This window comes from Lotus japonicus, chromosome 6 (genome assembly GCF_012489685.1).
Source record: "Lotus japonicus ecotype B-129 chromosome 6, LjGifu_v1.2".
NCBI lineage: Eukaryota > Viridiplantae > Streptophyta > Magnoliopsida > Fabales > Fabaceae > Lotus > Lotus japonicus.
This window is the reverse complement of record NC_080046.1, coordinates 39,754,769-39,782,664: the sequence shown is the minus strand read 5'-3', so window position 1 is coordinate 39,782,664 and position 27,896 is coordinate 39,754,769.

Here is a 27,896-nt window from a genome sequence, read left to right as displayed (position 1 = left end):
GTTAACAGAGGTTAACATTGGGGATGCCTAATGAGATTTTTGAACTTTAGAGACCCCGATGACACATATAGTATTTGTGGGGGGACCAAAAGTGCGATTAAGCCTTCAATTTTTTAACAAAGTGTTTGTCTCACATAAAGATATATACAAAACGTGACTGGGGCGGTGATTCTTTTTGGGGATGTGTTATAGGAAGATGATTTATTTCATGGGTTCAAGTTTAGTTGAAGTTGCATATTTTTTTGGTTGGGTTTTTTGTTAATGGTTTGAGTTTTTTTTTTGTACAATTAATGATATGAGTTGGAAAAAAAAAGGAATAATAATTAATTATATGACATGGAAAAAGATAAAAGCCGACAGTGTGAAAATGAAGATACATCGGACGGAAGCACACTTTGTCCTTAATTGGATTAAAAATAATAGTTTAGGGACCCAATTTGATGTGAAAATTTTACAAAGACCAGGTTTGATTCTCTATACAATTTCAGGGACCAAAAGAGTATTTAAGTCAAAAACTAACTATAATTTAATTAATAACAACAAATTCCCTCAAATTAACCCCAATCCTGGTTTTGAATCTGCCATGTTGAAGATCCTACAAATCCCCAAAATCACAAGAATTTCCATTACAGCAAAAAAACTAGAACTTTCTAAGCTTATATTTTGTAATAGCTTATATCTCCCTATCTCATACTACAAATCACTCATACTTGAAGTGAAGAAAGTAAAAATTTAACACGTGGTATTGTGACCTGAGACATATACATTCTACCTTCATTGAATTAAAAATACACAAATTCATATCAACCTCCTGATCTATTTATAAATTAGTGAAGCTCTTTGTTTATCAATTGATTGGTTATAAGTATGAAGCATAGAAAGAAACACCATACATGAAAGATTTCCATTTACATCAATGAGTGAGATTACAACAATCAAAGAATAAAGCTATACAATCTAAATAAAAATATAGAAAAGAAGCATATACAAGGGAAATGAGAGAAAAAGATGAAACCCAAAGGGAGAAGAGGAAATCACAGCCATGGAAGCTTTCCCACGCTTTCCATAACATCGAGGAGGTTTTCACGATCCTCCCATGGCTTCCATAAGCGTCTTGAAGCTCCAATTTATCTAACCTAGCCTAGGGATCCTTCTAGAGTTCGTGCCCAGCTCCCTCCCTTGCTTTGAGTTTTTGGAGAAAATGGTGAAAGATGCATAAAAAATATGATTTCGGGCCTTAAATAGAATTTGAGGTGGTCAAAATGGTTTTTAGCGCCAAGCTTTATTCAAAACAGGGTATTTTCCACTGCCTTGGGAGCTTAGCGCCACTTCCTCTACCAGACGTGCTAAGCGATCCAGACTGGTGCTAAGCGCCTTGTCTTCTCAATATGAAAATTTTCACTCCAAAACTTTGCTCTACTTGGATTTATTCCCTACATCAAAAGCCCAAATTACACATAGGAAATATATATAAAATTTAAATTATTTCTAGGCTAAGACGTATTAAGTATTTACTAAATTAATTACTTTGAGATATAAAATGATGAATAAAGCAAACATATAGGCATGGACAGATGCATGTTATGGGCTATGGGGGCATGCATGTGACCCCACTTGATTTATGAAAAATTCATTAGAAAAAAATTAAATTACTAAGGGTGTGCGCTTTTGTTGCCCCTATCATGTAAAAATTGCCCTTATAGATCATATATCACATTGTTTAAAGGCTAAAGCAAAAATTCTGCGGTGGGTAATTCTAATATCCACTAGATATCTACATTCACTTATACAATTTTATCACTTTCTCGTTTCTTTTATCCAATGGTTATGACCCCTAAAATACCCCAAATCCCCAACCTTTTTCCCCATTTTCTTTCATTCACCGAAGCGCCATTGAGAGAGAAGGAAACCTCAATATTTTTCCTTTTTTCTAATTTTCATCATTTTCATGTTGAATTATTTTATCAAGTGATTGATCGGCAAGTTCAAGAGTTGAATAATCGTTTTACTGACATGAATACTGAGTTGCTTCTTTGTGAAGCATGCTTAAGCCCAAGAGACTCGTTTGCTTCATTTGATAAGGAAAAATTGATTCGTTTGCCTCAATTTTATCCTTCAGATTTTTCTCTAGTGGAACTTTTGGCACTAGATAATCAGCTTGAAAATTACTTCATGGATATATGCTCTGATTGTGCACTTTCAGGATTGGGCAGAATTAACGATCTTGCTATAAAGCTTGTGGAGACTAAGAAGCAGATTGTGTATCCAATGGTATATTTGCTCATAGAGTTAGCTTTGATACTACCTGTAGCAACCGCAACAGTTGAAAGAGCTTTCTCCGCCATGAATATCATCAAGAACCGGATGCGAAATCGTATGGGAGATGAATGGTTAAATGATTGTTAGTTACTTATATAGAGAAAGATGTATTTGATAATGTTGAGAATGAAAACATTGTGCAGAGTTTTCAAAATATGAAAACTACTCGTAGGAAACATTTATGATGTGCTTTCAAACTTCTAATAGTATATGTTTTATTTTTTTCCGTTACAAATTTATATGTAAATATTGCCCCCACAACATCAAATTCCTGGATCCGTCACTGATATAGATAAGATAAGTGCCTAAGATGATATTCAATTATACGTAAAAATGACACTTATTAGTTCTCTCCCCCCTCTATTGAGCTTAAAGTCCATCGTGTTGCCTTCACCGCTGTTAAAAATGAGGTGCTCACGTCGAAGAAGAAAAACCCCGGATGCAGAACCTTCTCCTCAGTGAGCTCGGCTAACTCACCCCCATCATCTTTCTCTCTCAATCTCATTCTTCTTCTCCCCCCGTGTGATTTTATGTTTAACATAGACCGATCAACAAAAGGATGAGTTCGGGTTGGTCTGAAAGATAAATTGAATATCAATTTTAAATCATACTGAAGAATTACAAATATTTATCATTTTGTAAAATACATATTTCTTCTATTAATGAATTATGAAAGAAAGTACCTAGCACTAAAGTTTTTCATAACAAAATAAGAAAACAACATAAAAGAATACAAATGTTATTCACTTGAACCTGATTTATAATGAAAATATACAAAACCATGTTTTAAAGCTAATATGGGCAAGAAAATTGGTCGCGGAACGAGTTGAACTTGACATTCACTCGGTCCTAAATATTGATCAGTCCAGATTTTAAACCCAAAATCGTCCCTAGTTTGAGAAACCCGATGAGATCCAGGTTTAGGGAACATGGGTCAGAATGAGTCAATAGACAAGACTATGTCATGTACAACCCTTATGGACATCCATGAACATATAATTTTCTGTATGTTACTCTCTTACTATCTCATTATATCATATATTGCATTATTACTTATCTTTTTTCTTCTCTTTTTCTCTCATTTCTATTTTGGTGTATAAACATGCAATGATGTCTAACAAAATATTATTTTTTAAAAAATGTTCATGTCTCAAATTATAAAATAAAAGGTTAGGTATATTTACACATCACTTTCTCTTTTATATTTGTCTCATTTTCACACTTTTTTCTTTATATATCATTATCTATTTTCAATCACATCATACATTATAACTCATTCATATTTTTTTGTCTTCATATCTCATCTAACTATCTAAGTGAGAGTCTACTTAAAGTGTGAATATAATTTTTTATCCCAATAAATAAAATGGCCATAGCCATCTAGTGCCACTGTGCCAGTCATTTTCACCTCTCTTCCCGGCTGGTCGTCTATATTTCAAGAGGTAGCCAACGCCCTCTATAAATACTAAATTACCCCTTTTTTTGTCAAACTAAATTACCCTTTTTTTTGTCAAAAACAAAGTTACCCTTTGAAATCGATATGAATTTCGGTGAAGACATGGCTTCGGGCCAACCAGAAACAATTAAGACACCCTTACACTGTCACACAGTGACTCATCTCCACACTATAAGTACCCCCTTTAACTGTTTTCTCTTTCACCTCAGTTCTGAATTGATTATCGATCCTTATGGACAAGGCCAGGTACAGTTTCCTCATTATACTGCTTCTAAGCTAAATTTCAATTAAGCATGAGGGCTCTAATACAAATCCCTTTCAGCAACCATCCCCAACATTGCTGGTTATCCTCATGGCCATTACTTCTCATTCTATGGCCGCATCCGCAGCAGATGATGACATGAGCTTGAGAATCACTTCAATTGTGTTCCACTTGTCTGGTGTAGCTCTTGTGAGGTGTTGCTGTGCATTCTTCTCATCGCCATTTTTTCAAATTCTTCATTGACAAGTTATCCTCCTCTATCATTGCGAATGGTTGAGATGCAGTAGCCTTTCTCATTTTGAACTCTTTTGCTGAATGTTTTGAATGCTTGAACGGTTTCATCTTTGTTCTTAGGAAGTGTACCCAAGTAAATCTTGTGTAGTCGTCTATTATGACAAAGCAATATATTTTTCCAGAGATACTAATTGTTCTAGTAGGTCCAAACATATATGTAATAAGTCCGGAGGTTTGCTAGTGCTTAAAAGTTTTTTGTAGGAAAAGAGGTTTTGGGCTATTTACTTTGTATACAAGCAGAACATGTAACTTCATATTTGATAGATACTTTTGGCAGACCACGTACTAAGTCATGACAGACTATATTTAGCAATGGTCCTTAAGGAAGCATGCCCTAGCTTTCTATGCCAAAGCCATGTATCGTCCTCTGAGGATACTAGACAAGTTACATTTGATTTGCTAGATTTTCCAAATTCGTCTTATATTGATTCTCTTGTCTTTAAGCTTCAAAGATGAATTCATCATTAGAATCAGTGACGCTACACTTCACTTTGTTAAAGGAAACAGTGAACCCATTATCACATAATTGACTTATGCTAAGTAGATTATGTTTTAGCCCAGTAACTAACAAGACATTATTTATTACACGAAGGGGTTCCTTACCAACATACCTTCTCCAACAATAAATCCCTTCTGGTTGCCTCCATAGAAGACCGTTCCACTGTCATTTCTAGCTTGGATCTCTTGAAACATAGACCTTTCTCCCGTCATGTGTCGTGAGCATCCACTGTCCAGGTATCATTGTTGGTGTTTCTTTCGTCCTGTTAAGCAGATCTGAAACAGAAATAATTGACTTCTTAGGTACCCAAATCTTCTTGGGTCCTGAGTGGTTAGTTGCACGCTTAGAAGGTAGTCTTCTTTTCATAAGAAGCCTTCTTTTCATCTCGCTCTATTTCACAGTTCACATTAAACTTGATTTGTTCAGAGGAAGTTGAGACATATGATATGAATGATATATCAGACATTGTTTCATTAGACGGTGATTCACTATCAAAGCCTAGATCACTTTTATCATGTAGTTCACGGTTGTTTCCACATAACTTAACAAGATTATCATAACCAACAATGAAACTTGAAAAATCATCAATTAATACTTTGACTCTCTTCTTTAACGCAATTACTTTTTTGTAGAGTCTTATTTCTTTAAAACTTCATTTTCTTGAAAGATGGAATCTTTTTCTTGCAAAACTATTTTATGCTTTTGTTGTAGATTTGAAAACTGCTTCTTTAAGGCTTTGTATTTCTCAGATAATGCATAAAAATGTGCAAGTAATTTATTATATTCCTCTTTAGGATTTTTAGATTGTACCTGATTCTTCTACAGACGCCATGACTACAAAGAAGGACTCTTCATCATCATCATCATCCTCATCTTCATCGTTTGAGTTTTCCTCAGAATCATCCCATCCTACCATGGATCTTTACTCTACACCTGTTAAGATGTTAGTTCTAGAGATTAAGCTCTGATGCCAATTGAGATGTAAGTAAATAACACAAGAAATGGGAGGTTTGAATTGTATTATTTTAAAACTTAGTTTTTCAAAAAGAATATATGGTTTTGAAAACTTTTCGCAAACGTTTAGTGCAGCGGTAATGTAAGCAGTTATCAGACGATCAGCACACACAGATTTATACTGGTTCACCCTTAAACGATGGGTTACGTCCAGTACTTAGCCACCACCAAGATTTTCACTAGCAAGTATCAAGGAGTTCTCTAGTACAAGTATTCTCCAGGACTTCTCCTACAAGTATTGTCCAGGACTTCTCCTACAATCTTTACAAATCGTTTGGTTCTACAAAGATTCTCTTCTTACAAGAGTGATTGTAGAGAATTTATGGCACTGGAACTCAAAGTGTTTTGATACAGATATGACTTTGAATCACTCAAGAGTTCTGATTCTTAGAGAGAAATAAATGAAGAGATTCGACTCTTTAAGGTTCTAGGTTCTCTCTCTTTGCTTGCAGATTTGGTGTTCAAAGATTTGACACTAAAAGAATTTCTGCTGTGAACTTGAAGAGCTTTGAATGCTTAGAATAATGAAGGAATAAATGCTTAGGGTTCTTGATCTTTTGGTAATAACTCTTCTGCATCTTCTTTCTTCATAGTTGCCTTAAATACTTGCTTGCCTTTGTTGTAGCCGTTGTGAGACAAATCCAACCGTTGTTCTAGTCGTTGTGAGATAGATCCATACATTGATTCAAATGGCTCCGGTTGGTGGATGCATTAAATGCATGCTACTGTTTAAGTTTGTCCTTTTGCCGAAAAGGTGAGACTTGTCTGGTAGATTTCAAATGGTTTTGAAATTTGCACATCAGAAAGATAAATTGCACATGTCAGGAATCGATCCCTGGACCTCCCCCCTACCCAACTCATATGTCCCCCATCTCCTACCACTTGAGCTATCCTACGAGGGTGCAATAAAATTGATATATTTACTACTTTTAAGAAAAAATTAGAAAAACTATAGTAAATTTTACTTTAACATTCTTTTTCCAACACTATTATTCATTAATTGAAATTCATGTGAAGATACAAAAAATATGACATCACTTACAATTCAGTTGAACATAAATTTCAACCAATTAATTAGTGTGTGTTTGGATAAGCGTTAGTAGAATTAGATCAGGTCAATCAGAATTGCATATGGTAACGTGAGTTTAAGTGACATGATTTATGTTTGGATACATTTACCCATATTTGATTTTCGTACTTGAATTATTGTAAACATAGTATAAATTAGATCAGCCAGATGGAGAAGCTATACCCCAAGTCAGTTCTGTCATGGCGGGAAGGGTTTGTCTGGCAAAATCGGTCATGGCCTCTATCCCAAGCTACATTCTGCAACCTTTTCGCTTCCCAGGAGCATCCTTTCTAAAATGAACTAGAGCATGTGTAACTTCATTTAGTCCAATGGGGGAATGGTAGACGTGGCTTGCACCTTATGAGCTGGTCGACTCTTTCGAAGGGAAGTGGTGGCGTAGGAATGTAGGATATGGTCTCAGCGAATAAAACGTTATTGGGTAAAGCAGAGTGGTGCATGCTGCTTAACCTAGGGAATGTAACATCCCTAAATCTCCGGGGTCACTTAATTAATCTTTTCCAAAAACGTGGGTAAATTTTAGCAGAAATAAAAACCTTTTTGAAACATAGCTAACAAATAAAGAAGTAATAACTGGAGAAATAGACTGAATAATTCATTTTATTAATAACAGTTTTGGAAGCATACACTGATTCTTTCAAATTACAACATAATGATTAAACTAGTGTTCGACCGCCCCCGAGCCAACACAACAAGAAGGTCTCTAGGTTAGGTCTGAAACCTATAAACAAACCCAGCTCACCCCCAAGTACAGGCTCAATTATCACACTCAATACCCGACTCATAGACCGCGTTCCCTCCAAGGCCTCCTCCAACGCTCGCATCCTATTGTATCGCTTCCTCGGCTCTCGCCAATCCTATAGCTGAACCATCAGTCCCGCGGTTGATGTCTCGAGCCTTGTCGTCGTCCACATCAAGCAGGTATAGGGCCGCATCTCGACTAATCACACGCATGCTTGCTGTCTAGGCGTAAAGCGCCCCAAACAACAAACAGCAAACAAGCAAGGGTCAACTTCTAACACACAGACATCATAAGTAGGGTATACTACCCTATCAATCACATGTTCTTCCCTAAGCTAACATTCAAAAGTAGGGGAACTATATTAAGTTCTAAGTTTCACAAGTATAGGGAACTATCTCATAGTCCTAAGTTATTGTTAGTCAATGCTCGTGCACATGCATGCAGACGCTTTGGATATCCATAAGCCGATCCCTCTTGGAAAGGCTGGCCGAACACGACTCCATGATCGGGGCTGGACCTCTCCAACGCACCGCTTCCCAACAGCTTGATGATCGGGGTTGGACCTCTCCAACGCACTGTCGTTTCACGTTCGTTCTTATTCAGGGCCTCCCCTGAATGTCATCATCGACTAGCCCAGTCCAGGTCACTAGCCGTGGCCAACCAAGCCCAGTCCAGGTCACTTGGTCCACAATGTATGCCATGCAAGTCAGTCATCACCACTAGGCCCTAAGTCTATCACGTTCATCTCTTATGAACAACATATCATTGCATAATAACTTGCATGCATATCAATAAATGTAGCTAACACCCTAGGCATATAGGCATGTTCATAATAACACTAGCTAACATTTATTGCATTATTATCACATAGCATATCTAGCACATACATCATCGATAGTCCTAGCATCATGCTTTCTAACATTCACAACCACAAGCAATTTATCTAGGCCGAGACCGAAGTGCCCTTACTAGCATATTCAGCTAACATAAGGTCCTTAACATTTGATAGTCATACAATCACAATCAAGAATTCTAGGCCGTAGCCGAAGTGCCCTTACCTTAGTCACAGCAGAACACGTCCGAGGACTTTGGATCACGCTCACTTCGAACTTCATAGTCATGTGGACAGAGTAACGGTACGAATTAGTAGTCGTTTAGCGATAATATGTCCCTTCCCCGTCTTTTCAAAAAATATTATCTTAAACCTCGAAAAATCAAAATTTTTCCTTTCATAAGATCAAAACCTCCTTTATAAAATCCTTGTTTCAAGATCATAAGAACACTATAAGAACACCATGAATTTCTTTAAGAAAAACCCTCAAATTGATAAACATCTCTAAGCAACTTGATTAAAATCATTCTCTTCTGGATTTGGCAGATCAGCTTAAGCTGCAACCACAGAGCATATTGAGAATGACCTTGCTCAAGGCTTAGAAACTAAACTAACCTAAGAACAAGAAAAATAAAAAGAAGAACAAGAGAGGGAGAAGACAGAACTCACGGCTACAATAGGGAGAGCTTGGTGAGTTGGTGTGAAGAAATGAGAGGGGGAGAGGGTCTATTTATACTAGAGGTTTGGGGACAAAGCATTGAAGGGGTAATTGAATGCATTTTTTCCTCCAAAACACTTGAAAAACTCGGCCAAAGCTTGGTCAAACCAAGGGCCTCTTTGCAAATTATTTTCTAGTCTAAAACTCCCTTTAAAACCATTCTTCAATCCTCCATTTAATTGAAATTAAAACCTCAACTTTTAAGCATTCAAAAACAAGTCATTGCTAACTTTAAATGAAGGAATCCTTATTTTTAAAATAGTCCTTTTAAAATCAAAACATTCAAAGACAATTCCCTACATGAAAGCCTCCATTCCTTGATTTTCTCCTCCTCCATAAACACCATAAATCACCTTAAAAACATGAAAAAGACCTCACCTTTCTTCCTCACTCCTATTGGCTGCCCATTCCCTTCTTCCCTTCAGATTTTTCTCTCAAAAACTCATTCAACACAAAATCAAGTCAAGGACATGCGATTAAGTGCATTAACCACCATCTTTTCCCTCTTAATGCACCATAAAACCTCAAATTTGAATTTCAAAACCTCTTCATCTTTTACATCTCCAAAAATTCGACCAAGCCTTCATTAAGGCTCCAAAAATATTTACAAAAATATTTATTTAATAAATCATAGGTTTAAAATAATTAAATACATTTTATTTAAATAAAAACTCATTTTATTTAAATAAAACTCTCAAAAAATAGAAGAAAGGAATATTCCCTTGTAACACCCCGATTTCGGTGGCGTCACTTTAGTAACCAAAATAAACTTAATGCGGAAAAACGTGAATATTTTTTTTTCCGATAATAACTAAGACAAGACTGAATTAAATAAAACCCAACAATAACAATAATCAGAACTAATATACAATATATAAACAGCCCCCGCTGTAGTAGTAACCTCGTCACGAGTAAACCTCCAGTGACGGAAAGAAAAGTGTAACGCCCGAAGGCAAAAGGTACAATCCACAAGAAAGGTCAAGTGTCCGCAACACCATCCCTCAAAACTGAGAATAAGCTGGCCCATCGGCCTGAAGCAAGACCTCCTAAGTCCAACCAACTCTCTGTGATTCTCGTAAAGAACCACACAAAAAGCTATAGGTGGGAAACTACCCTGTCCCCAAAGAAAACAAATGATGTTCAGAGCTAAGACTCTACTCCTACACTAATCCCATCTCGAGGAGCTCACACCAGCACTAAAACCTACATGCTAGCATGATCGTCGCCCGAATCTGAATCCAGAACGACCTAGTCTATGTACACCATCCGTCCTCCTCTCGCTACCGCGATACGCTCCAGTTCCCGCATCTCAACCCTAGTTCCTCCCGAAGGATGAACCATCATGAATCAGCCCGCCAAAGACATCTGACAAAGGGCGTTTGTTCGCCAAAGCACACACAGAAGACGCGAGGGTCAACTCCAAAGAATTATGTAAATAATAGCACCAATAAATATAAATAAGATAATAGCCACTTAGGCTTATAACTAGGGATAACATCCTAGGGTTGCATATTTCCACAAAGAATATAACGACTGTAAATCACAGTTAACATGCATCAAGTAGAACTAACAAGTATCAAACACACTCATCAACTATGTCAGTATGCATGTTGCATGAAATGATATGCAGGTTAACCCAGTCAACCAATATGCAATCCGGAACGGATGGGCATCAAACGGATCAATCCTAGCACCAGCAACGGTGGGACCATTTCTGCCCGCGTGCCTCTTACACCACACAAAGGTAGCCAGATCAGCCGTAACCCGTAGGTCTGCCATTTCGGTCTGCTACAAGAGACGTTTACAAACGCTCTTTCACGGAAATCCGGGTCTTATGACCATTTTGGAATCCGACGAGGTCCAGAGTACGTCCTGTGTTAATACCCCATTAATGTTGCATGAATGCAGGATGATTAGTCAACCAACGTCTCCGATCTCACTCGACACGTCGCCACGTGTTCTAGGTAAATTAAAGTTTCTAAAAGCTTACCCTAAGGTAAAGTCGATTCTGCGACAAAATACAATAATCATAAAATGAGTGCAACCACTCACGATGACTCTTCGGGTCATCAATGCTCTCACGAAGTCTCACGCTTCAGTGAAGTTTCATGCTCTCACAAGGTCTCACGCCTCAGTGGAGTTCCATGCTTTCCACAAGGTCTCACGCCTCAGTGGAGTATCCCGCATTCACAAGGTCTCACGCCTCAGTGAAGCTTCATGCTGTTCACGAGGTCTCACGCCTCAGTGAAGGTCCATGCTTTCCACAAGGTCTCACGCCTCAGTGGAGTATCACGCATTCACAAGGTCTCACGCCTCAGTGAAGCTTCTCGGCTCATCCCTTGGATGGCTAACAAACTGCTCAACGAGCGAAGGAGTACCAACATACTCAGAACTTACCAAACTCCTCAACACTTGGATCCGACGACACTCCTCGTTTTTCCAAAACTATGACTTGACTTCCAATGCCTTCCTTCGAGGTTGTTATCATTACTTAAAGATTTTGAGGTTATTTAAGGTCTTATGAATTTTCTTTATAAAATAGATTCCATTTCGTCTTATCGCAAGTCTTATACATTTGCAGGATCTCCCAATCCCAAGTCGCTTCCAGAGGATGTCTCGATCCACTAAAAAAAATTAAGGCCCGAACCTCGTTCGTCCTATCAAACTTTCTCAAAACTCTCAAAATAAAATCGGCATGACCTGCTCGCTATTCTCACCATTCAGAATCTCATATTCCAGTACAGAGCATATTTAAATCATCACAATCAACAACATGTCATATATCAAAAAATCGCATCATAAACACTTAGCACTTAGCATATAAAGCATGCACCACACATCCTAGATTACCCACATAGCACATAGCATGTAAGACAATCTCAAAAACATTCAGTAGATGAATCATCTACATTGTCAGCCGAAGCCTCAGAAAACATTTTCCAATCACACACAATTCCAGTGCATAAACAGTAAACAATGTCGAAACATCAACCCTAAGCATTAACTAGAGATTCAGTGAGAAGCCCTCACCTGCAGATTCTCCAGGATTATCTTGTAACTCTTCCTCACAAGCAAAGCGTTGCTCCTCAGGAAATTCCTCAAAAGTTCCTTTAAAGCAAGGTCACAGAAATACTATCAGAATCTATCGAGAACTAAGCTATCGATACTTACTAAGGTTACACGAAGTAATCTATACTCTAAGGTACGATAATCTAGCGCGAAAGACAAGTTTTCGGAAAAGGAAATTTTCCTCCTCCCCCTTAATAGGGCTCGGCCACTTTAGGTAATTATGGGGCTCGATTTTTCTTCGATCAAACTTGGTTCCTATGCTATCATTAGCCGTAACTAAGGGTATTCTGAACTCGGAAAAATTATCGGATCGAAAACTGTCGCAGGGGTATTTTGGTCATGATTTTTAACTTAGAAATTTCAAAACTGAAATCCCAAAAACCAAATTTTGCAGGGACGTTACTAACGACGTTTATGACAACTAATCCTACTAACACTAAGCTAAGGCGATAGTTTTTAGCCTAAAGGTTGAAGCTTTACCTCAAAAACTCCAAAAATGGGTATTTAAGGCTAAAATTGATTCCGGCGGAATTCCGGCGACATAACGGAAAATCTAATCCGGCAGAAGTGATCTTGGGCACATATAGAAGAGGTTGAGAATCAGAAATGAAAGATTCAGGATAGTTTTGCAAAAACCCATAAACTATCCGCTCAGAAAACTCTACAGAAAAGCTATGGAAAAAGCGATCAGAGGTAAGGATTAGCGACTATACCTCGAAACCTTGAAGCAGCAACTGATTAATCAACGATCAAGCAAGGATTGAACAAAATCTTCTTCTCCTCCTCTCCTCTCAAACTCGCGGCCTCCTTGGATGAAATGGGTAAGATATTTGTTTTTTCTCATTTCTTGGCTATATATAGAGGTTGGCAAAACGCGGTAAAATGAAAGTTTCGCGAATCTGATTTTTCCGGCGTCATTCTCCGTGAATTCTAAGATAGGTTTTGGCGAAAGAATTCCAAAACTAAAATGAGGTCTCTTTGTATTTTTGGCAACTAAAGCATAGTCGGTATAAAACTATTTTACCCGATAAGTTGCTTTTTGCATCGAATGTCGGAATAGAAAACTTCCTTCGGAAGAAAGATTGAAATCATCAAGAGAAATGGGTGTACGCGTGTAGAATATTCATTTGAAGCTCTGAATAGATAAAGTCTTCATTGTCGAGAACTTCTAGGGTTTTGAAATACCAGGGATTCGGTTTCGGCAAACTTCCGATGATTGGAATCGGACGTTCGTAGATCCTAGAGTTTCGCCTCGAAACGATTGTGATATATGGAAAAAGAGAAGTTCTAACATTTCTCTGAAGATTTTTGGAATTAACTTCCGTCGTGCCTAAAAGTGAAAATTAGCTATATACTAGGGTTTTTGACCTAGGTTAAGCGTATAACGATCGTACTATAACTTTTATCGATCATGATGTAATCCTTTGACTTTTCCTGAACTTTCTCCTTCATAAATTTATTTCATTTGGTAAACTCTAGTTCAGGTTTCCCTTCACAATACATCAACCCTAATCGTAAATGGAAATCTCTTCCACTGATCCTAAGCTTAAAATCTTGGGTCTTACATCCCTCATAGAATATTTTTAGAAATATGTCCAGCACCTCCCCATGATTTGTGGTCCACGAAATCGTCCTCGTTGACTCGATTCTCCAACTTATCGCCTTTGTCGGACCGATTTGACCTAAAAGTCGTCGTTGCAGAATCCTAGCAATATTACAGTCAAAACGCTCATAATGCCGCGTACATCGACGTCCATACATTACTAAGGCCTAATATTACCTCTAATAATAAATCACCTTTGATAAAGGCATTATATCACACATAGCACAAGTAGTTCACAGAATATTATTAAATAATAGGCCCTAAACCGGGTCTTACATGGAAGCTGCGGATGCAAGTTATGCAACCCAAATACCTTCACTGTGACTTTTTTTTGCAGGTCAAACCTCGGTAGAGAGACTCCCCTATAAGGAAAGGGAATTTAAAAGCTAAAGATCAGCTTCAGGACGGGTTCAGATTTCGTCTTGGAGATGGCCACTCTTCGTTTTGGTACAATGACTAGAGCGGGCTTGGAGTGATGGCAGCGAAGGTTCCTTTTGTTAACATAGCAGAATCAAATCTGCATCTACCTAACTTGATCAGAGGTGGTAGCAGGTGTCTGAGAGAGGTTAACTCTGACATTCCGGGTAGTTTCAAAAGCAAACTGGAGCTTATCATCCCTCAAGCGACCCCCAATCGAAGAGATACGTGAACCTGAGCTCATGGTAGCAAGGGGAACTACACGGTCAAAGAGGCTTATCAGAGGCTGAACCATCGAGACGGGGATGAGGTGGCTGCAATGGACTGGCGCTAGGTTTGGAAACGGTGGTCTCTGAGAAAATTCGACTGTTTGTCTAGTTGGTTTTGCACAATGCATTCCCGACGAGTGCTAAGCGTTTTCACTGTAATTTGATAACTTCCCCATCGTGCGCTTGATGCTTGGGCCTGGTGGAAGAAGCGTTCCATGTAAGACCCAAGTTTTTAAGTTTAAAATAAGGGAATAAAATTCCTATTCACGATTAGATTTGATGTATCGTGAAGGAAAAACTGTAAGACCCAAGTTTTTGAGTTTAGAGTAAGTGAATAAAATCCTATTCACGATTAGGTTTGATGTATCGTGAAGGAAAACCTGAACAAGAGTTTATCGAAAGGAATAAATGTATGAAGGAGAAAGTTCAGGAAAAGTCTAAGGGTTGCATCAAAGTCGATAAAAGTTATAGCACGATCGATATACGCTTAAACCTAGGGCAATAACACTAGTAGATAGCTAGTTTACACTTTAAAGACACGATGGAAACTAATTCCAAAAATCTTCAGAGAAATGTTAGAACTTCTCTTAATCCTTATATGACAATCGTTTCAAGGCGAAACTCTAGGTTGTACGAACGTCCGATTCCAATCCTCGGAAGTTTGCCGAAACTAAAACCCTGATAGTTCAAAACCCTAAAATCAACCGACCATGAAGACTTTTTCTATTCGGAGCTTCAAATAAGGATTTCATCCGAGTACGCCCACTCTAATCGACGTTCCAAATCTTTCTTCAGAAGGAAGTTTATGCATCCGAGGTCAAAACCATAAAGTGCATTTGAAGCCGGTAAGCATTAAAAACAAGCCTCGAAAACCAAAAATCATACCGAAATTTCTTTGAAGAATTAGAAGATTCAGCGGGGAGAATATCGTGTCTAGAATACGTTGGAATCAGTAGGAAGAATCAGAAATCACTCTCATATTTTTATCTTAACTCTATGAGCTAAATCCTCCGATATCTAAACAAATCTGTATCGGTTTACAAAATATCTTCTCAAAATATCTTGATAAATATCTATTCATCCTTATCCAATCTTTGATAAATATCTATTCATCCTTATCCGATCTTTGATAAATATCTACTCTTCCTTATCCAATCTTTGATAAATATCTTCCATTTCATTCACTATATATAGCAAGAAAATGAGAAAAAATGGCAAAACTTCACCATTTTCTCTCTCAAGGCCGCGAGCTTCACAAGAGGAGGAGGAGAAGAGATTTTCTTCATTTCTTGCTTGATCGTTGATTCAACAGTTGCTGCTTGAAGGTATCGAGGTATAGTCGCTAATCCTTACCTCTGATCGTCTTTTCCGTAGCTTTTCTCTATGTCTTTCTGTGCTCATAGTTTTGAGTTTTTGCAAAACTATCCTGATAACTTCATTTTTCTATCTAAACATCTTCCCTACGTGCCCAAGAGCATGTTTAGCGAATAATACTGCGCCGATTCTCGAAAAACTACCGTCGAGTTTCAATTCTGCTTAAAATACCCATTTTAGGGCAAAGCTTCGTCCTTTGAGCTGAAAACTATCGCCTTAGCTTAGTGCTAGTAGGATTAGTTGTCATAAACGTCGTTGGTGACGTCCCCATCCAATTTGCTTTTTGAAATTTCAGTTTTGAAATTCTGAGCTAAAAATATTGACCAAAATACCCCTGCGACAGTTTTCGATCCGATAATTTTTCCGAGTTTAGATTAACCTTAGTTACGGCTATTAATAACCTAGGAACCAAGTTTGATCGAAGAAAAATCGACATACACAATTACCATGTGTGGCCGAGAGCTACCCTAGGAGGAGGAAGAAAATTCTTTTTCGAAAACTTGTCCTTTCGCGCTAGATTATCATACCTCGGAGTATATGCCACTTCGTGTAACCTTAGTGAGTATTGATTGCTAAGTTTCTGATAGATTTTGGTGGAATTCTGTGGTTTTTGCTCTAACGGTTCTTTTGAGGAATTTCCCGAAGAACAAGGCGTTGATAGTGAAGGAGCGTTTGAAGAGAACCCTGGAGAATCTACAGGTGATGGCTACTCTCTGAATTACTAGATAATGTTTTAGGTGTCGACGAATTCGACTTGATTTATGTGTTATGCACTTAATTGCTAAATGTCTGAAATGATTTCTGAGGCTTCGGCCGAGCTTGTTGATTTCATGATGCCTTGATATTGTGTGCTAAATGATTCACATGTTATGTGCTAAATGGTTAATCTAGGATGTGTTGGAATATGTTGTTTATGCTTATTGGATTGCGCTGATTTAACTATATTATTCCACTTATATTTGTGATACTGAAGAGTGAGGATAACGGGCAGGTCATGCCGATTTTATTTTGAGAGTTTGAGAAAGTTTGACGGGACGAACGGAGTTCGGGCCTTGTTATGGTTTTAGTGGATCGAGACATTCTCCGGGAATTACTTGGGATTATGGGAACTTTGAAACTCATAGGGATTACGATAAGACTAAAAGGAAACTATTTTTACAAGGAAAATTCATAAGATATTAAACAACCTCTAAACCTTTAAATAATGATAACAATCTCAGATGCAAGCTTAGGATTGAATACTAGTTTTGAAAAATGAGAAGTGTCGTCGAATCCAAGCTTTAGGGAAATTATAAGTTTCTGAGTATGTCGAATACTCCTTCGCTCTTTGAGCAGTTTGTTTAGCCATCCAAGGGATGAGCCGAGAAGCTTCACTGAGGCGTGAGACCTCGTGAAAAGCATGGATCTTCACTGAGGCGTGAGACCTCGTGAACAGCATGAAACTTCACTGAAGCGTAAGACTTCGTGCAAGTGTGTAAATTCACTGAGGCGTGAGACCTCGTGAAAGCATAAAACTTCACGGAAGCGTGAGACTTCGTGATTGTATAAGACTCCACTGAAGCGTGAGACTTCGTGAGAGCACTGATGACTCGAAGAGTTATCGTGAGTGCTTGCACTCATTTTTATGATTAAATTGTATTCTGTCGCAGAATCGACTTTTACCTTAGGGTATGCTTTTAGAGACAATAAGTTAGCTAGAACACGTGGCGACGTGTCGAGTGAGGTCGGAGACGTTGTTTGGCTAATCACTTTGCATTCATGCACTCATTTTGAGGTATTAACACGGGACGAACTCCGGACCTCGGTGGATTCCAAAATGGTCATAAGACCCGGATTTCAATATAAGAACACTTCGGTGATTCTTAGTAGCAGACGGAAAAGGCAGACCTTCGGGTTCACTGCTGATCTGACTACACTTTGTGTGGTGTAAGAGACACGCGAGCGCAAATGGTCCCACCGTTGCTGGTGCTAGGATTGACTCGTTGATGCCCATCCGTTCCGGAATGCATTTGGTTAACCGGCATTGCATTTCATGCAACATGCATACTGACTTAGTTGCTGAGTGTGATTGATAATTGTTAATCCTATTTGATGCATGTTAATTATTATCGTTTATATTCATTGTGAACTGTACAACCCTAGGATGCTATCTTTAACTTATAAGCCTAGGTGGCTATATCTTATCTTTACCTATTGGATTTATTATTTACATAATTCTTTGGAGTTGACCATCGCGTCTTCTGTGTGTGCTTTGGAGGACTACGCCCCTTTGTCAGATGTCCATGGCGGACTGGTTCACGATGGTTCACCCTTCGGGGGGAACTAGGGTGGAGATGCTTGATCGGGAGGACTACGGTTCATGGGTGGTCGACCCCGCTGGCCTTCGAGCGACTTACTCAAGACGGGATTAGTGTAGGAGTAGAGTCTTAGCTCTGACCGTCATTGTTTCTTTGGGGACAGGGTAGTTTCCCGCCTTTAGCTTTTTGTGTGGTTTCTCTACGGAAATCACAGAGAGTTGGTTGGACTAGGGGTTCTTGTTTTAGGCCATCTGGGCTGACTTATTCTCATTTTTGAGGGATAGGGTTGCGGACACTTGACCTTTCTTTTGGATTGTACCTTTTGCCTACGGGCGCTACTTTCTACTACTTTCCGTCACTGGAGGTTACTCCTGACGAGGTTTGCTACTTACAGTGGGGGCTGTAATTATCTATTGTATAGTAGTTCTGTTGTCTTTCGTTTTAGAGTTTTATTTCTTTCAGTCTTGATTCTATTATCGAAAAAAAAAATATTCACGTTTTTCCGCATTAAGTTTCTTTTGGTTACTAAAGTGACGCCACCGAAATCGGGGTGTTACAAAAACCTGAACAAGCGTTTATTGAATGGAATGAATTTATGAAGGATAAAGTTCAGGAAAAGGCTAAGGATTGTATCAAAGTCGATAAAAGTTATAACACGATTAGTATACGCTTAAACCTAGGGCAAGAGCGCTAGTAAATAGCTAATTTGCACTTAAAGACACGATGGAAACTAATTCCAAAAATTCAGAGAAATGTTAGAACTTCTCTTAATCCTTCCATGACAAGCGTTGCGATGCGAAACCCTGAGATATACGAACGTCCGATTTCAATCCTTGGAGGTTTGCCGAAACTAAAACCCTGATAGTTCAAGAAACCTAGAATGAACGGTTGATGAAGACTTTTTCTATTCGGAGCTTCAAACGAAGATTCCACACGCGTACACCTATTTTTCTCGATGTTTCTAATCTTTCTTCAGAACGAAGTTTTCTCATCCGACATCAACTGCAAAAAGTAGTTTTTTCGGGTAAAATCGATTTACACCGACTTTGGATCGTTTGCTATAATTCCAAGAAACCTGTTTTGAGTTCTAGAATTCTGTCGCCAGAACCTATCTTAGAATTCAAGGAGGAATGCGCAGGAAAAATCAGAATCGCCAAATTTTTATTTTTCCAAAACCTATAAATAGCAAGAAAATGAAAAATTTTCAAAAAACCTTCACCATTTTAAACCCAAACCCGCGAGCACCATAGGAGGAGGAGGAAGAAAAAGTTTTTTCGCCGTTTCTTGCCCGATCGCTGCACCGTTCGTTGCTACTCGAAGACATCGAGGTATAGATGCTAATCCTTACTTCTGATCGTCAATTCCGTCGTTTTTCACTATGTCTTTCTGTGCTCTAAGTTTTGAGGTTTTGGCAAAATTGTCCAAATAACTTCATCTTTCTATCTAAACCTCTTCCCTACGTGCCCAAGAGCATGTTTAGCGGATTACATTTCGCCGATTCTCGCCGAATTGCCGCCGAGTTTCAATTCTGCTCCAAATACCCATTTTTAGACAAAGTTTCATCCTTTATACTGAAAACTCTCGACTTAGCTTAGCGCTAGTAGGATTAGTTGTCATAAACGTCGTTGGTGACGTCCCCATCCAATTTGTTTTTCGAAATTCCAATTTTGAAATTCTGAGCTAAAAATATTGACCAAAATACCCCTGCGACAGTTTTCGATCCGATAATTTTTCCGAGTTTAGATTCGCCTTAGTTACGACCAATGATAACCTAGGAACCAAGTTTGATCGAAGAAAAATCGGCGCACACAACTAAAGTGTGTGGCCGTGAGCTCTCCAAGGGAGGGGAGAAAATTCCTTTTTCGAAAACTTATTCGATCGCGTTAGATTATCGTACTTCGGAGTATATGCTACTTCGTGTAACCTTAGTGAGTATTGAGTGCTGAGTTTCTGACTGATTATGATGGAGTTCTGTGGTTTTTGCTCTAAGGTTCATTTGAGGAGTTTCAAGGAGCGGAAGGAGAAGATTGTGAAGGAACGATTCAGGATAACGCTGGAGGAACTAAAGGTGAGGGCTACTCACTCAACTATTAGTTAATGCTTTAGGTGTCGACGAATTCGACTTGATTTACTGTTTATGCACTTGTTTGTGTTTGACTGGGAAAATGTTTTTTGAGGCTTCGGCTGACAATGATGATTATTCATCTATTGATTGTTTTTGAGATTGATTTACATGCTATGTGCTAAATGGTTAATCTAGGATGTGTGATATTTGCCCTGTATGCTAAGTGCTACATGGTTAATCTAGGATGTGTGATATTTGCCCTCTATGCTAAGTGCTACATGGTTAATCTAGGATGTGTTGATATATGTGCCATGACTGTTGGATTGCGCTAATTTGACTATGCAATTACACATATATTTGTTGTGCTACCGAGTGAGGATAACGGGCATGTTATGCCAAATTTATTATGAGATTTTGGGAAGTTTGACGGGACAAACGGAGATTCGGGCCTTGTTATTGTTTTAGTGGATCGAGACATTCTCTAGGAGTTATTTGGGATTATGGGATCTTTGAAACTCATAAGATTTGCGATAAAACTAAATTGAAACTATTTTACAAGGAAAATTCATAAGACATTAAACAACCTCTAAATCTTTAAATAATGATAACAATCTCGAAGGAAAGCTTAGGATTCAAATCTTAGTTTTGGAAAATGACAAGTGTCGTCGAGTCCAAGAGTTGAGGAAACTAATAAGTTCTGAGTATGTTGATAATCTTTTGCCCGAGGAGCAGTTTTGTTGCTGGGCTATCTAAAAGATAAGCCGGGAAACAAGTAGTTTCCGAGTATGTTGATACTCTTTGCTCACTGAGCAGTTTTGACCATCGGATGGAGATGAGTCAGATGATTCGTGAAATCATCATGAGATAATGTGTTTTATAATTAATTCTCTTTTGTCGCAGAATCGACATTTACCTTAGGGTATGCTTTTAGAGACAATAAGTTAGCTAGAACACGTGGCGACGTGTCGAGTGAGGTCGGAGACGTTGTTTGGCTAATCACTTTGCATTCATGCACACATTAAGAGGTTAATACACGGTGGGATGCCGGACCTCAGTGGATTCCAAAATGGTCATAAGACTCGGATTTCCACGTAAGAACACTGCGGTGATTCTTAGTAGCAGACCGAAATGGCAGACCTTCGGGTTTACTGCTGATATGGCTACCGTTGTTGTTGGTGTAAGAGGCACGCGGGCCGAAATGGTCCCACCGTGGCTGGTGTTAGGGCTGATCCGTTGATGCCCATCCCTCCGGAATGCATCTTGTCAACCGGCATCTCATTCATGCAACATGCATACTGACTTAGTTACCGAGTGTGATTGATACTTGTTAATCTACTTGATGCATGTTAATTGTTATTATTGTCATTTATATTCATTGGGAGATATATAATGTTATGATGCTATCACTAACTACTAAGCCTAAGTAGCTATTCCCTAAACTTATCTATTGGGTTTATTACTTACATAATTCTTTGGAGTTGACCCTCGCGTCTTCTGTGTGTGCTTTGGCGGACTACGCCTTCTGTCAGATGTCTATGGCAGATTGGTTCACGGTGGTCCACCCTTCGGGGGGACTAGATTTGAGATGCTTGACCAGGAGGACCCCGGCTCATGGGTGGTCGACCCCGCTGGCCACCGAGCGACTTACTCGGGGAGGATTATGGAGGACCGTGTCGACCGTTTGGGACACTTGACGGAAGGAGTGCTGAGGAGATACACTGTGAGCTTCAACCTGCCACCCGGCGTACACTGCGGACCCGGTGTAGGAGCATCACCACCACCACCGTCATCTTCGGATGATGAGCACCCCTCAGAGGAGGAGCCTGTGGGAGGGACTTCTGCGGAGTCTAGCTCACCCACTGTTGCTGTCATTGATGACCATGGCTCGGGCCATAAGCCCGTGAGGCCAGCACAGGAGCGTGTCGCGGTAGCGAGAGGAGGGAGGATGGTGTACATTGACTTAGTCGTTCTGGATTCCGATTCGGACGATGATCATGCTAGCATGTAGTTGTGAGTGCTGGTGTGAGCTCCTCTAGAAAGGATTAGTGTAGGAGTAGAGTCATAGCTCTGACCGTCATGTTTCATTTGGGGACAGGGTAGTTTCCTGACTGATAGCTTTTTGTGTGGTTTCTCTACGGAAATCACAGAGAGTTGGTTGGACTACGGGGTCTTGTTTTAGGCCGCTTGGGCTGACTTATTCTCATTTTTGAGGGATTGTGTTGTGGACACTTGACCTTTCCTTTTGGGTTGTATATATTGCCTACGGGTGTTACTTTCTATTACTTCCCGTCACTGGAGGATACTCGTGACGTGGTTCGCTACTTACAGCGGGGGCTGTAATTATATATTACATTAGTCATGCTGTCTTTTATCTTTGAGTTTTATTTCATTAAGTTCGTAGTTTTATCAGTTAAACAGATCAAAAAAAAAATCACATTTTTCCGCTTTAATTTCTTTTTGGTTACTAAAGTGACGCCACCGAAATCGGGGTGTTACATTCCATTGCCTTCATGATTGTCCTCATGCAAGAGAAATTTGTTTGCGTTTGAGAGCGATGGCCTGGCGAGGTTTCAACGATTTGCATCTCCATACCTGGGTTTGTAGCTTGGCAACGGGGGCCCATAGTTCGACGTTCCTAGCAGGTTTATGGGGAAACTGGAAGCGGCGTAATAACATGATTTTTGAGGATGAATCTTGGACGGTGGAATAAGATTCTCCATGAGCATGATGAGTTCTCTACCATTCTTGCCCAGCAGAACAAGAATGCGTCTGACTTACTGTCTTCGGTGTGTGATAGCGAGGACACTATCCGTCTCTCCCACCGCTTGGCTGGTTTAAACTCAATACCGATGGTAGCTACAGGGATAGCGAGGACACTATGGGTTGCGGCGGTCTTCTGTGTGATACGGGGCGTTCGTTGAGGGGCTTTGTTGGTTATACAAGTGGAGGAAACTTGTCTTAGCAAAAGCAACAACCTTAAGGCCTCCAACTGTCCTGGAATGATGGGCATAGAAACATTCTTTGTGAGGTGGATTGTGAGGAGATCCTTGCTGCATTAGAAGAAACAAGCCTGAACATTCTTCCCATAAGCTAAAGAGATTAGTGCTCTTCTAGATAGAGATTGAGTGGTGGTCTTGTGGTGTATTACTCGTGATTGTAATTCGTCGGTGGACTGTATGGCGAAGTTTGCGGTTCAATCTCTGCCACCGAGGATTCGAGTTCTAGATGCTCCTTTTCCTAAATTAGAGATTCTCATTCTTAGAGATAAGTTGAGAGCCAGTTAGTTTTGTTTTGTGTCTTGGTAATTTTCCGATGAAGTAAAAAAAATGACGGAATGCATTATTTAACATAAGAAATAACTGACGAAATGCATTAGAGTATTGACTCATTTACGCTCCTATTTTATTACATCTTATTTTCACATATTTCTCTTTCTATCTTATAATTATATATGCAAAAATGATTGGTATACATAGCTACAGTGCCGACCACGCTGGACACCTCATTTTATGGCGGTTTCTGACCGCCACAAATTGAAAAAATTGTTTTTTTTACAACTTTTTAATTTGTGGCGGCCACAAAATGAGATGTCCAACATGGTTAGCCTGCAGCGTGGTTTGTGAATCACCACTGTTATATATGTTACTCATAGGTAGCGTTTGGTAAACAGGTGGGAAGGGAACGGAACAGGACACATGGATTCCGTTCTGTGTTTGTCGTGTTTTTAAGATGGAATGGAACAGGACAAAAGGCTCCAGGAACGGGACACTTTGGTTCCCTGAAAAAGGGTGGAACGGAAGGGAACGGAACGGAACACTCTCTTAAAACTTTTGCAAGTTCAAAAATACCCCTAATTTATATTTGAAATTTTATGTATCTAAACAGTTTAAAATCACTTATAAAATTGAAAGCACTTATTATATTTGTAGACAAAGTTAGATAAAAATCTACTTTTTCAAAAAAATCACTTGAAATAAAATCAATTATTTTTTTCAAAAGTAAAATCACTTTTTGTAAGCAATGATAAACGAGCCAATTAGAGTGCGTTTGATTCAACTTATTTTGGAAAAATCACTTTTAAATCAAAAAAACACTTTTAAAATCAAAAAATCACTTTTAAAATAAAAAAATCACTTTTTTAATCAAATATCACTTTTGTGTTTGTTTCAACTGAAGCTGAAAACAAATTGAAATTCTGGTTCTCGCACAGGACAGATGTCGAACACGATGTTGGGACAATCGGTTCGACAATTGCACAACCGTACATAAATTAAGCCACAACGTTTAATACAGTAGAAACAGCACAGTAGCAACAATAAATCACTAAAAAAACACAGAGGATTGGTAACCCAGTTCGGTGCAACATCACCTACATCTGGAGGGCTTCAGCCCGAGAAAGATAATCCACTATTATAGAGAATCAAGTACAAAAAGGTCTTAACAGAACTGCCCCAGTTCCCAGCCTTTCTATCTATTCCTACCTGTGGTTTATTACTTAGGTCTCCCCCTAAGTATGAGAACCCTCTCTCACTTTCTCTCACAATCACTGCCACAGTGATTCAACAACTCACAACTAGAGCAAAGATGATCTCAAGATCAAACACATATTTGAAGAGATTACAACTCAACTAAATAAACCAACTCTAAGCCATATAGTTATCAATGGAGGCAGTAAAGAGGTGTACAAAATAACAGAACAAGGACTCACAAAACAAAACCCTAAAAACTCAATCCTTGGGTGCCCAACGCACACTTTGCAACTAGGGTTAAGCCTCCTTAAATAGTCATTCTTCAGGTCTTGATATTCAATGGGCTGAAGGTATGAAAAACGGTAGAAAGGGGGGGTTTGAATAACGTTTTCAGAACAAAACTTCCACCTTAAAGATTTTGACAAATCTTTCGAGAACTTAAGTGCTAAAGATAAGAGATAGAAAAGCACACAAGGATTTTATCCTGGTTCACTTGATAAATCACTCAAGCTACTCCAGTCCACCCGTTAAGGTGATTTCTTCCTTCTTAGAATGAAGGCAATCCACTAATCAGGTAAGAGTTACAACTGCACTTGAAACCTACAAGTGACTAACAATTACACTGACTTAGCTCACACTAAGATTCACTCTCTTAGTCTTCTCTAGGATCCGATCAACCTTGATCTCCTAAAGGAACTAAACAAACTGTTTATCAAAGAATTGTTTACAAGAGATTTGCTTCTAAAAAGCTAATAGTAAACACAATGAATTTCAGATGAAAGAAAGCTTAGAATATTTTGAATATGTCTTGCGCGTATATGTGTTTTTTTCTTCTGGCCGCTTCTTTCAATCTTCAGCCTCTATATATACTCCAAGGATTAGGGTTGAGCGTTGCATGGGAAATGCTACCGTTGGAGGGCAGTTCTGGAAAATCCAGCTTCTGCTGTGGCTGAGAACGTTAGGTAGGTCGTCAGGAAGGTACACTTGCTTTTGTACTTGGATAGCGACTTGACCTTTTAACCTAGGAGACTTCTGATCAGGGGAATACTTCATATTGGAACTTGTGAAGCCGGTTGATCAGAGTCAGAGGGAAAGCACAGATCCTCTGACCATTGTATCTTCTGATTCTGAACTCAGAGGGAAGAACATGGCCTTCAGAGTTTCTTGCTTCTGGACTTCAGAGTTTCCACTATTCAGCTTCTGGATCTTCAGAGTCTTCTACACCATCAGAACATCTGAACCTTCAGTATTTCTTGGTTATCAGAACTTCTGGATCTTCAGAGCTTCTAGCGACTGAGTCCACATCAGAGTTTGTATAGCTTCAGAACTTCTGAAGCTTTTCCACTGTTCATACTGAACATGGTGAATGCGAAAGCGTTGCTTGGGTTACCCTTTATACACAGTGCTTCTGATCTGTGTGAGATTGAGTTGAGGTCAGAGCCTGTAAATAGCACACTCAGAAAAACACGTTAGAGTACCACAATTGTTCATATCAAAAGGTTAACTTGTAATCATCAAAACATAGAGTTGTACTACTAGATCAAAACTTGATCTTACAATCTCCCCCTTTTTGATGATGACAAAACTAAGATTTTTGATGAACAATTCTTAAACATTAAACTGAATTCACTCAGAGTTTAGAGATATAGAATAAGACTTATCCTGATGTGAATAGTTTATCTTGCTCATTCTGAATTCAAGTCACTGATTGATTCTGAGCTTAGCTCCCCCTGAATCTAATACTTGATGAAAACGTTAGTAAAGTCTAGATTCTGAGCTAAAAAATATAAGAGTTCAGAGTGAAAAGCTTATGACATAGATGAAAAACGAATAATCAGAGCGCATAAGTGATCAGAGTCATGGACAAGGTATCAGAGTCTTGGGTATCAGAGTCAACTTAGAATCACTTCAGAAGAAGTGAAATGTATTCCTTGTATTTGCCCAGTGACACATCTATGGTCATGAAGGTGGAACTCTTAAATTCTCCAAAAGAAAAATAAATCACACTAACACATCTTACACATCAAAAACTGGGTTTACTCCCCCTTTTTGTCATAAGCAAAAAGCTGGGGGTGTGAAAAACTTAGCTTGAAGTACAAGGTACTCCCCCTTAGAGAAGGTCTAAGTTTAAAAGAAAATGAAAACGATGTAAGAATCAGAGTTAGGCGAAAATAAATAGAAGAGTTAATGCAAGGGATGAACGTTTACCACCGGTCAAGTGAGTAAATAGAAGGGTCAGTTACCAAGAACTTAACCTCGAGAAACTGTAAGAGCATTAACTTTCAGAGAGAAAGTGAAGCCTATAAAAAGCGTTGGAGAGAAAGGTAAGCTTCACACCTCGAATAATTTTCAGTAAAAAAAATGGCATCATACAACGTAGCACTAGAAGAGCTGAGGAAGAAGGCCTTTGAAGAGGACTTGTTCCTGAACATTAGGCATCCAGAGGGTACAACGACCATCGCGGAGCTAACACGGACACTGCTGGAAGAGGACCTGCGTCCAGAGTTGGAGAGAGACCTGAAGGAATTTCTTGCCTTCGTGGAGGAGGTACAAGAACTCAGCCGGCTTGAACTCAAGCTGCTGGAAGAGAAAGAGAGTTTGGAAGAGAAGCTCAAGACTTCAGAAGAGATTCTGGAGAGGGATGAGCTAAAGATCAGGCTCAGCAACATCCAGCATGTACTGGAGCGTCTGGAGAAGGATAGGTCAGAGCAGCGCCAGGAGTGCAGAAGAATGAGGAGAGATCCTCCATTCTAGATTATATGATGGAAAGAAATATGATGTAAACACAAAACAATTATGAATAAAACGAGTTTAGCAAACATATGTGACATAAGTATATAGTTATGCATATATAATCACAAACGAACAAAAGAGAATAAATAAATAAAAAGAAACAGAGTTTAACAAAGGAAAACAAAGGTAACGAAAAAGAAGAAAAAGAAGAGATCCTAAAACTAAGGTTTGTCAGTGCGTCGCAGAAGTTCCATCATCATGTGCTTCATCTCAATCAGCATGGATTCATGAGTGTCAAGACGTTGTTCCATGATGTCGAGTCTGGATGAGCTTGTCTGAGTAGAACTGGAAGGAACATTCTGAGCAGCTTGAGGATC